The 12,516-nt window shown below is 45.9% G+C and overlaps 1 protein-coding gene across 1 annotated transcript in view; it reads right to left on the bottom strand.

Moving 5' to 3' along the window:
* Positions 1-12,516, bottom strand: part of LOC128278814 (uncharacterized) — a 47,373-nt gene that overhangs the window by 8,301 nt on the left and 26,556 nt on the right. The gene's annotated exons all lie outside the window — the stretch shown is intronic.

The raw sequence follows: 12,516 nt of genomic DNA on the forward strand, positions 1-12,516 counted from the left end.
GTGTTTGCTGAACGTCAACCGGTCAAAATATGTGCGTAAAGAGTAGTAATTTTATACTGTTTTAGTACTTTACTACTTACACTATTAGTTCATTTTATAATGGTCATAATACTACCGGTTTTATGTACTTTTCATTAGTTTAATTAGTTCGAAGCGTTCTTTGATTATCGAGGAATCCCAACTCGAAACGCATAACGAACCGGTTATGAACTGGTTATGAACTTGTTGTGAACCGCTTCAGCATTAAAGTAATATTAAATACTTTTGAGAAATAGCAACATAATTTGATCCAGTTAAAACATTATTGAATTACACTTTGTCCAGCACCCGGCCCAGCAAAGGTCTCATGTTGCAAGCAGAAATCGTCCTAACTTGTTCGACGTGCACCGTCGCCGGAAGCCAGGTTTCGGTCAGGTTCCGAGCGGACCCGGGGCCAATGTTGTCGAGCGTGCAAAAGTTTAGCCCAACAGCCACAGCCTGCGCCAGAGCATATTATTCATATTCATGATTTACGGTCGTATTAACCTTAAATACGTCGGATACATCGGAACATGGTCTCGGTCCGGTTCCTGGTGGTACCCGCCGGTCCAATCTCATCCCGATGAACTGAAATTTATTAAGCCGTAATCATCGCAAACAATACGCAAATACTCCACACACTCCCCACCGTCCACAATGGAGGACCGAGGCCGAGACCGACAACATAGCAGACCCGGGACAGAATGGTGAAAAGCCATACCAAAATGTTTGGTTTTCATTTCCGCCCCCCAACCCCATTTCGATACTGGCCGGGCCACCGAGACCGACAGAGAGAGATCTGGAGTAGATTTTTTCATCATCTGCTTGATGTTCGCGGGAAATCGCAAAAAACGGGGACATCGACGACGACAAGGCCAGTGCGTCGCTTGGGTCGCGCTTATTGGAAGAAATAAATCATTCCGAACGATTTCGTATCAATTTCAATTACGCCTGTATCTGTTGTTTTGGATGATGACTGTATTTTATTGCGCACTCATTAATTACTTTAGCCACTGCAAAATATTAATAGATGTCAACAGTAATGCGCCGCGAATGAGGTAAAAGTGGGGAAACTAAATGACGCCGAAACGCGCTATCGAAAAATAAACCAACAAGAACAATGTACTGTTAATGTGACTGCAGATTAAAGGCTTCTGTTGGTGGACTTGGAACATGTTTTAGTAATATTGATTAATAAAAAAAGAAGTTGTTGCTAAACCGATTCGGTGTGTGATGATACCAAAGGCGACCAAACTGAGGCGACTTCAACTGAGTGACACCAAATGCCTAAACATAACACTAAATTACAAGAGTAGATAAGATTAAATTAGTGGCTAACTGATCGCGTTATATTAGCAGTAAAATATAACGACGTAAATGCTGTCAATTGTAGCATTCCAGATGGAGTACCTGAAGAAGGTATGACTTCCACGTCAAGCAGTAAATTATTAACATAATTCTCAGAATTCTCTAATTCTCAGAATTAACAGAATTTCGATTTCGATTAACAGAAATTCGAATTTCGATTAATTCGATTGGTTTACCGCTTGATTTGCTCTCACATATTTTGAAGTTGGAGCTATGATTGTTCTTTTCAGAAATATAAATCCGCCGAAACTTTGAAATCCTACACGGCTTACCATAATAAAAGTGAATGAAAAACATCATCGAATCCGCCATTTCAAATGCAAAATATAAAGAGGAAGATGTACCCGAGTTCACATATTATGAACGGATGTGCCCTTTGAATTTAAACGTGCGCAGTTTCCCGTGCGATGGCAAAAATTTGATTTTTAGATTTCGAAATTCGATGGCAAAAATGATATTCGATTAAAGAATATCTATTGGACATAATCAACCTTTGGATTTATTTCCAAAAACAAACTGTCTAAACTAAATCAAAAGTCAATCTAATGATATGCTTTAGTTAAAGAAACTCTTGGATATTTTCATCAAAACAATTTATTGTCATTCAATACTTCAAAAATGAAACTTATTATCGGAGGGTAAATTTAAAAGCATTGCTCTGGAATCTTAACGATTGCAAGAGCTTCACAGGAAGTTAGTCTTGACAATCGAAAAACGCCCGGAAATATTTGCATAGCTACAGAACCTACCACTTGTCCAAAAACTCTGCCGTAACAGCAACAGCCGCACATGCTTCATTCAAACGACGACACTTTATCAACTTTTATTGCACTGTACTTTGGCGTTTCATAACCTAAATCGATCCCACACGAGAAGTACCACGATAATTGCAATCTTTTATCGTCTGTGCCTTAGTATGTTCGCCTGTCACTTTTGCTGCATTTTTAACGCAATTTGGTAGCACAAATATTCGTTGCTCTAATCCTGAAGTGTGGCAGCGCCATAAAGAAAAAAAAAGCCGGACGGCCATCGATCAAGCGTTAAGTGAATAGTTTTATGTTTGACAAATTCGACCATCGCCCAAGGGGTAATAAAATAGATTCCCCATTGTTGCGATTGTTGCGTTATTTATTTTCGCTACATTTTCCTCTATTCCACTGACTGTTGGGAGGCCCGTACCTCTGCTGCAATGGAATCATTCCGCAACGGTGGGGATGGTATTAAATTTTCATACGTAATGGTGATGTATTGTGCCGGTGGCGCCGGGGAAAAAAAGGAGAAGAAGAGGGGAAACACGTCCGTACAAATATTCACACCTTTGCGCCACGACGGGCCGCCAATGGTTGGACATAGATTTCACTTAGACTCTCCTCGGTGGCGCTTTCTTGGGCGAGGGAAGTGCAAATTCGATAGAAGCCAAAGAATCCACCCACTACCGCACCGCATTCAAACAGGTACAACAATTTGTTTCCAGTCCCCGCCCTTGGCCACGTGGCATTACACACATATAAATTCGACAAATTACGGTAACCGAAAAAAAAATGCCGAAGCCGAAGCCGAAGCACCACAACATCTTCAACCGGGTGGGCGGCTTCCTCGAACGGAGTTGGGGCCACTACTACTGCGCCTTGTGTTTGTGGAAAGTGTGTGGCTTAGCGAACAGGATAGAGGGTGACCCAGGATGGAAAAGAACCGCCGTAAGAACCGTCGCCGGAAAGAGCAAATCAAATCAATTTCCGGCGATAAATCAAAGGTACAGTCAAAAGATGATTCCAATCTCTCTTTTCCGTTCGCGAAAGTGCGGTTTCTTCGGGTTCGGAGGACCGCCTCGCGGAACAGGAGCGAAAGGTTGCGCCAACGATTGGAACCATTTGCTGTGAACCCTTCTGGCGCGGGCGCGTCCGGAGCGTAACGTCACAAGAAGTAACGCGGAATAGACACAAGGTTCACCTTTGGTCTCGGCTTGCCCGTGGATTGTTGGTGGACGATGGTGGATGAAGGATTCTACTCGCCTCCAAAGGATGGACCACTGTAGGAGGTGGACGCGCGTTGAAACACCACGATTTATGGGATCTCATTTGAATGCTAGTGAAAATGCGCCTCCGATCAACGGGCCCCGTCGTCGAGGTATCCGTCGATGCCGTTCCGTTGTTCACACCAGGGACCAAAGAAGCCCGTACGGCTGGCATATGTAAATAAGGTTTTATTTATTGAAAACACTATTTACATTTTATATTTATATCGTCTAATACGGGCTCCGGGCTCCGGTTTGTTCCCCAGCGGATCCTCACAAATGACCCCGCTCTGTGGGGGACTCTAACAGCCACACACAAAAAAAAACCTGACTGGTGACGGATCATGCGTCCTGAGGCGATCCCTGAGGGCGGGTGTGAGAGTAGGTGAAAGCCAGGCCTGTCTTTGATTAGATTTTCTCGGCGGCGGCAGCAGCGGTGGCACAAGAAAGATTCGCCACAATCACAACCGGATTCTGTACGCCCTCTGGCGGGAGCTACAACAAATGGATGCCATTGCCGGGCGCGCAGCCCGTTCTATCGATCCTTGGCCGCGGAATGCAATATACGCGGCCCCCGGAATTGATTCCATTTACGGCCGTTTCTGTTATTACACATCGTTTGTAACATGTCTGCCCGTTCCCGTTGCCGGAAACGACACCGAACAGACCTTTCGCCGCCAGGAGGCGCACGTACTGCGAGCCGCCAAATCGAACCGGAGTAAGCTCTTCGGGTCGCCCTTAATTACGTCATCGAAATTGGGTAAAATTTGCATTCGACATTCGGCGTCGCGAGGGCAACACGTGTTGCGTCGGTTGCAATTGGTGGCAATCACAAATTCAATTACCGGAAAGCGGGAACGAGAAATCCCCGCACACAATGTGTTTACAAACCAGGTTCGTTGAAGTGTCTAGGGCAATAAAGTGGGTCTAGATTAATAGTGAGACATAAAATTTAATTCACTTCCTTTCGGGCGCACAGTGGACGGACTGCAGTGGCAGTGTGTATGATTTCCCAATTCTGCTGTGAGTCCGTCGGTCGCACCGAAGGTGTAAACCGGCCATAACTTCGGATGCCCTTCCGTACCGGCCCGGACAGTAAAAATTCATTAAAATTGACTTTTATGGGCGATCTATTTTACGCACCGACCGAGTCATTAACATATTTGTGCTGACGATAACGGCGCTCGTTGTGAGCCCTCGGTGCGCCACGCCACTGCCATTTAGATCTGGACAGGACATACTCGGCGGTTCCAAGGCGGTGGCCACATCGTTACGGGGGAGCGGTCACTAGAGCGCCACTGTGTAATGGGTGCGGTTAGGTTTATTTCCTTCGAAAAGGTGCGTGACAATTGATGGTCGAGAGTGGGTTAGCTTTTATTACACCGGTCCACAGGATACACATAAATGGATACTTTATCGTGAGAGAATGTCCAATCGATGGGCACCGTTGCCAGGAAGCTGTAGCATAAGTGTGGATTTTATGCGATGCATGTGGACAATGATTTCCACAATCGGTAATACACATAAAATGGAACGAGCTTTAATCTTTTCTTTCAATATAATTGTAATAAAAAGTCTGCATACGTGGGAACTCGATGCGGTAATTCGAAATGGCACGGCACACTGTACCGAATAATCTTAGACATACTAGGTTGTTCAATAAGTTTTTTGCCTCGATAAGAAGGACACATTTTTATGGTTTGAAACACACTTTATTATTCAGTATGGCCTTCCTGAACATCAATACACTTGTTTCAAGGAGACTCCAATTTCTAAATTCCATCCCTGATGTGAAAAACTGCAAAGCCTTCAAAATACGCGTCCGCAGCTGTTATGACTTCATCATTTGATGAAAAACGCTTTCCACGCATGATTTTTTGAGGTTTGAAAACAGATGGAAGTCGGCAGGGGTCAAATCTAGTAAATACGGGGGATACTCCAACAATTCGAGCTTTAATTCATGGTATTTTACCATTTGTTGCATTGGGTGCATTGTTCCATTCTGAGCGAATGCGGCACCCATTTTGCTGGAACTGGAACCCAATACTTCAGTCAAAATATTGATTATACTGCTCAATGAGATGGCTAGGCCTTATACTAAATCTCTTTAAGTGATTCGACGATTTTCCAATACGATATCCTGTATTTTGTCTACGATTTCGAATGTTGTGTCTGTTTTTTAACGTTTTTAACATGGATCGTGTTGAAGGCTAGTACGACCACGTTTAAACTCAGAAACCTCCCTTTGTATTTTCTAATTGAAGGTGAAGAGTCCTTATACACTTTCAACACACGTCTTTAAATATGCTTTGCTTGTAAACCTTCCATAAATACAAATTCAATCAGTGCACGATACTTGATTTCTTCCGTTGTAAAACATACTGTGACACGTCGATACTAAATGGCTTGTAAAAAAAAATTAAGCGACCGATTGAAATGAAACTTCACGAGCGTTCATATGAAGAGTGTACTAATACACCAAAAAAAAAATAGGGTCGTAACAGCGCCCTCTGGTATCGAGGCAAAAAACATATTAAACAACCCAGTATTCTCAACCGAGAGTTCTTAGATTGTTTCAAGTTGACAGTTGTTAAAAGAATTCATTACCAGGTCTATCTGTCTAGCTAGTCTACCAGGTCTAGCTGTCAATGTGGTCCTCCTAATGCAGTCGATTCGGAAAATACATACAGACAACATGTGCTTATCTGCTAATTGCTCAGTTACTTAATAAAAATACATCATAACAGGACCTATTTTAATGTCAAATAACTCCATCATTTTTCAGTCGGTTTCGGAAAATCGGCCAGATTCTGAAACGTTAAAAAAGATGTTCAAAAGACTTGATATTCTTTTCGTATTCCATTCGGCAAAGGGAAGTATGCTCTCCTATTACTTTTCTTGAAAATTCGGGATCCAATGGGTTTTACTTAATTGAGAGAATGCCAAGTTCTTGAGATTCACGGCAAAGCTGTTGATGAAATTGCTTCCATTGTGACAACGGTAAAGGTTACCGGTTCATTAGCCAAAGTTCGCCAGCGTAAAACTATCATACTTTGCAATTAAATGGCACTACAAATCGATTCCGCACCTCCACCGTCGGCCGGCGGACAGACGGCGCGGACTTTTCACGTTCTTCAATTGTTTGCGCAATGCAATCACGTAACGGCTGTAAATCTACCGACGCGAAAGTCGTGATTTCTGTCCGCAAAATGTTTCCAGTGGCTTGCCCGCCGAGGGTGCCCTCCCCGGTCTCAGTCTCAGAGATATCCTGTGAGCTCCTCCTGGAGCTGGCTTCTCCACTGTCGGGAAGTTCTTGTTTCAATCCAATATTGGTACAAAAAGACAGCCGAACACCATTCTTCATTTTTCTTGTCTGATTCTCTCTCTCTCTCTCTGTCTTTCTTTTTCTGCGCACAAGATGCCACACATCTGGTGTCAGAAGTTGGCAAAAAAAAAAGCGGAGAGCGGAAAAATGTTTGCGAAATCTATGTGATGAAAAATGGCGCATCATTATTCTTTGCGCAACAATCGTTGTCACCGAACGGTTCTGGCGCTGGCGGCGAAGTGCTTCTGTAGTACGACATTTAGCGCACACCTTCGTTGGTTTTAGGGGGGCGAGGCGGTTTGCGAAAATAAAGAACTACACCCACAACAACAACGTCACCCAACGTTTGGGTTCAGCCCAAGCCGGCCGGCCGGCAGATAAATCGCTGAAGAGTTTCTGCAAGTTATTACTCTTATTATTACATAAATCGTTTGCATGCCGGCCTTTGCGCCCTCTCTAATGCGAAACAATACACACCAGCACCAGGAGTCAACGCGCCAGAACGGCTACGAAAGCGCTTGAAATCACTCAACTTTTCGCCAGCCACCCGCCACCGTACCCGCCTGGCAGAGAATGAAATCATAAATTATGCTTAATGTATCTCTGGAACCCGGTGCTCCGCGGTGTGCACAATCGAGGATAGGGGTTCTACTCTGCAGTCTCACTTCGTAACGAGCCCCAAAAACCAACCCAAACGATAAACTCCGCCAGGCCACAATAGAGCCAGCCACTGTGACGCCTTCTTATCACCTCGATTATCGCGCAGCAGACGACGCCGTTTTTATCACTCGACCCAATAAGTATGGTAAATCTTTTCCACGCTGCCACTCGCTCTCTCTCTTTCTGTCGCTCGCTATTTACATAAATCCCCAGACCCCACCGTCTCAAGGACTTTCCGGCGATCCTGGCGAACTTGGTAAATCTGCCAACGGGGAACCGCCGACCACGGAAAACCGGATGGAAAGAAGACCAAATCGAATCAACATAAAAACTAGCCCAGCAAAGGATTTACCACCCAATCTCTCGCTCGCTCTCTCTCTGTTTCGGTCACAAAAAGAATGATTCAATAATAATCTTAATTTTCTTTGTCATCGCGTCCTTTGTGGCTCCGCCGACATCTTGCTGAAGCGACCTGGCATGACCGAGCCACGGCCGAGAAATTGATGGGTTCCAGATATTTAACTTTTCGTCTAACATATCGTCACGAGGACACAACCGCATGCTGGTTCCGGCATCTGTTCGCCACCGCCAAGTGTACCGAATCTGGCGAAAGGCGATTCCATCTTGGAGGGCGTTTTTTCCTTACCGCTTTCTTCTGACCGTCTCCGTAACCGTAACTATTTATTGAGGCCGCCTAACTGATCGGACAGTGAGCAAAGTATGTACCCTTCCCCGCCTGGTGCTATCCGTTGCTCGTTCACAAGTTTTTTGGTTATGACAACGCTTTATGCGACCCACCTAATTTCATACCCTCGTGCCGTGCCGGGGTTGTCCGGTCCGCTCCTTCCATTGTGGTCCACCAAGAACCTCTTCCCGGATCATCCCGTTGATCCCGATGAAATCGACTTGTTGTTGAGGCGGAAATGGGAAAAAGGAACTGTCCAAGACACACACTGCTGGCGTCTCAGCGGGAGGCTAGCCGGAACGATAGAGCCGTGTTGTCTTCCCGCTTGGAACCTTCGCTGCGGTATGCGGCGGCGTAGGTTATGAGTTCCGGGTGCGGTGGACGAACGCCAGAAAAATGGGATATTTCATGAGCCCATAACGGGCCGGACGGATTTTTCATGAACGACCACCGTCGTAAGCGATCCCCGGTCGGCTCCCCTGCTTTTGATTAAATATTGGGTTGGGTCTGCGCACTCAGGTAGACCTGCAGGAAACAAGGAATATTGGCAAGCGGAATCGCCTGCGACGGCACGTCGTTCCCCGTGCATCTCCTGGATATCCATAGCGCTATATGGCCCTCGTACATGATAATAATCCGAGAAGGATTTGTACCACGGCCTGGAATCCCGGCAGGAACCTTTTTGAAGTCTTCTCCCCACACACACACGGAACCTTTGATTTGCGGACTCGATAGATTTATGGTACGACCGGGGGCAGGCTACGAGGCTTATCTGTTGACGCAGTGATATGGTTCGAAGTTTTGTCAGATTTGTAGTTGGCAGGAAGTCGTAATAAGCAGGAAATAATCTTACTCCATCTCCAGCTCGTGCTCCGTGTCTGGACCATCCTCTGGAGTGGCTGTTCCCGTGGATGTTCGCAACCGCCGCCGCAAAACAGGAAAAATCCATCTGGCTCGGGCCCATCTCGACAGGCCCGAAGCGGCTCGGCTCTGTTGGAGAAAGTCCACGACACGGACTAAACTTTTTGGTGAAGCGAGGCTTAAACCAAATTTGGTATTCATAGAATAAAGTAATTCTCTGTACGTTCCGTGCTCGTGTCCTGTGTTTTCTACCGAGACGGATCGATATGTATACAGTGTCAAGTGTGTGTAGCAAGTAGAGACGCACATCTTGAAGCAGTTTGGAAAAGGCCGAAAAAAAGGGACTCCGCAAAGGCACCGAACTGCAGGGAGGTATCACATGTACAACTTGCAGTGCGTCGTGGAGGGTATGAAAACAAATGACACCCAAAGCAGCACATCTGCATCATCTGGCGGTGGTCCAACGCCTTTTCTTCCCGAGACTGGCGTCTCACACCAGTTGGCGCACGGGTGTCGGGTTTCACCGTCGCTGCCACAGATATGCACTCTCCAGGAATCGTCAAATATTCATGAAGTCAGGGAAAAACAATGGCTTTAGTTTCTGGAGAGATGGCGGGCACAGCGGGCAAAAAAAGGCACACAATGTACACGCAAAAAGGACGCAAAGGATATATCGGCGACGCTGCGCGCTCTGTTCTGGACGGGGAAAAAAAGGACTAACACCTTGAGCGCCCTTTCGGCGAGGATTTCATTTAGCAGGGTCCCTCTCCCAGCTCTAGGCGCCTCTAATTCATCCTCTCAATCAAGGAAATGGAACAGGACACTACCGCTACAAGGGCGCCTAGATAAATGAAGATGTGTGCACGAAGTGAAACATTAGAGCCCGGCCCTGGACGAGACAGGGAGAACCGGATAAGCGCACCACCACCAGAATAGGGAATCAAGTACCGGGACAGGTGACCGGCAAGGTCGCGGAATAATGATGAGATGTTTTGACAGCTGCGGTTCAGTTAGCATCAATTAGGATCAGGTTCTGGGAGAGAAGCATTTCGTCCTCGACAGCCCCTCTGACACGTCGCGCGCCATTGGACATCATAAATATTAAATTTTCGAACGCTAGTGGACCCGACGAGGACGACACTTGACGCCCGGATCGCTTCGCCGGGGCTGACTTTTTGCTGACAAATTGAAACAAATGATTCATCAATCGACCGACCGACCGACTGGTGGACCGAGAGTGGCCACCGAAACCGCAATCAGCGCTAATGAACCGTCCTGTGGCGTATCCTTCCCGTGAAACCCGAGGCGGTGCCCGGTCATCAATTCCGGAATCCAAAACCAACCTGCCACGCCACCGACACATTGAGAGAGAAGGAACCCCAAACAAAATATTAAAAATCAATATTTCACCCAAATGAATGTCGGTCAACGTGGGGGGGACCAGTAACACCTTTCCACAGGGGCCACAGGTATCCGTGGTGGTGATTCACCGACCAAAAGAAATCCTAGATCCCTGAATTGGGGCCTATTTATTGCGGGGTTCTTGGGGCCTACCAGTGGCAGTGTTGTGAAGCAAAATGTAAAATTCATAAGCTCTCTCCCAGGTTCCTGCGGGTTGGCAACATCGCAACTTCCGACACGGCAAGGATGGGTGTTTTTTTTCTGCCCGTTTTTGCGACCAAAAACTATTTCCGGCCATCGGACCCGAACCGTTCGTTTTGGGGGGAGAGTATCGTCCTTTTCTAAGGAGCTCTCACTCTCTCTCTCTCTCTCGCCTCTAGTGCAGCTTTAGTGAGTCATTTTTTACCATCTTTATGTTGCCGGTGGCCCTTGCCGTCTCAGCGTAGCGTATGAATGTGAAGACATCCGGAACATAAACAATTTTATGGACAAAGTTTCCGTTTCGCCACAGATAAACAATCTGTTCCGCTCTTTCTCTCTCTCTTTTCGGTAGAAGGTGTGCGATTTTTTTTTTTTGTTTATATCTTGTTATTTTTGCCGTTCTTGAAGACCCCGTTCGACGTTCGTCGGTGTGGTTCGCGTTTCGGTGTAGTTTGGGTTTACTCCTTTTTGGCAGTTGCCATAAATGCTTCCAGTGAAGGTGGTTCTCAATGCAATCAAGGTGGTTGCTTGCCAGAGACCAGAACCGGAGCACACCGCCGTTCCTATGGTTCACAGGTTAGGCGAGCTTCCGCTAAACAACAACTTAGGAAAAGAAGAAGCAATAAAGGAATGAAAGTACACCGGCAGGTCCTTGGCGGCAAACGGCAAACATTCCTGCTGCGCATATGTTACATAACCATAAAAATCAAAATGAAGTTACCGATGGAATTTGAGGAATTTCCGGCACTTATCCGGGTCCGGCGTTTCGCGAACGCGGTGAACCATTTTCTATGTTTTTTCTTCATGCCGAAAGGAAACAATTTTGCCACAAAAATACCCCAAATATACAAGCTTTATGTCGGATTGGAGCCCAGCCCCCGGGGCTCTGAGGGTTCTGTTTCGGTAGGAAAGCAAAATTAACATTGATCGCAACGAACGATGATTACTTCAAGTACTTCTGGAGCTGGAACAGTTGAGCTACCCAGTGGCCGGACCGCACCGCAAGAACACCTCAGCTCGGACCTCATTTTAAACCGAAGCACCAAGCACCACAGCTGCTGGTCACGAAGTTAAAGACCGTAACATTCCGGAAATACCTTGCCCGATCCCGACTTTTAAACTCGGGCCCTCTTCCGCCAAGGTTCGGTGCGAACCCCAAAGACGAGATTCATTTTTTATTTATCCCGCCAGCAGCATTGAAACATTGTGCGAAAATAGCGTGCTAAACCGATAAATCATGTGAAAAAATGCTCACCAAACAAACCCGTGCACGAGAGCGGGGCCATTGTTTGCCCGGGAAAAGGGAAAAGTTTCATTCGCGCAAAATTTCGGTATCAAAACGCCTTTTGATTTTATGTCCTGTTTTTTTTGCCCGAGCCCAAGCCCGCGTAGCGTGGGCGATTTGCAAAACTGGGGAAGATTTTCACTGAAGCAGGTTTGGCAAAAGAGGCCTGCAAGCCGTCCACATGATGGCAATAAAAATATAATTTTACAACTCCACACCGACACGCCACCGGAGTTGGACCGTGTAACATTTGGGGCCATTGAACGCGGCGGGCGTTTTCAGAGTAAAAGTGTAATCCATTGGGCCATTCAATCCACTTCGGGCGTTTTAAATCCCGGTGGGAGATAACACACATTATTAAAAAGAGTTCTTGGGCGTAAAGTTGTAGAATTGACGTAAAAGACTTCATTTCTGTTGTTTCATGTTTTTTATTGCATTTTCTCATCTTTGCATATTTGACTGTCTTGCTATCTATAATTTCGCTTTGAGTTTTGATCAAATCAACAAAAGAATAAGTAGCATTGTGCGTTTCAACGATGATTTTGAATCTTTCAACATTTTACAACAAAACGTACAATATTTTCTAATTAACTTTGTTTGTTCAAGTGTTCAAGTCTTTGTAACTGTTTGTTCATAATCTAATTGCTGCATACTAAGAGTTGTGGAGATACCAATTCATGTAGAAAGGATACTGAATA

This window comes from Anopheles cruzii, chromosome 2 (assembly GCF_943734635.1).
Source record: "Anopheles cruzii chromosome 2, idAnoCruzAS_RS32_06, whole genome shotgun sequence".
Lineage (NCBI taxonomy): Eukaryota > Metazoa > Arthropoda > Insecta > Diptera > Culicidae > Anopheles > Anopheles cruzii.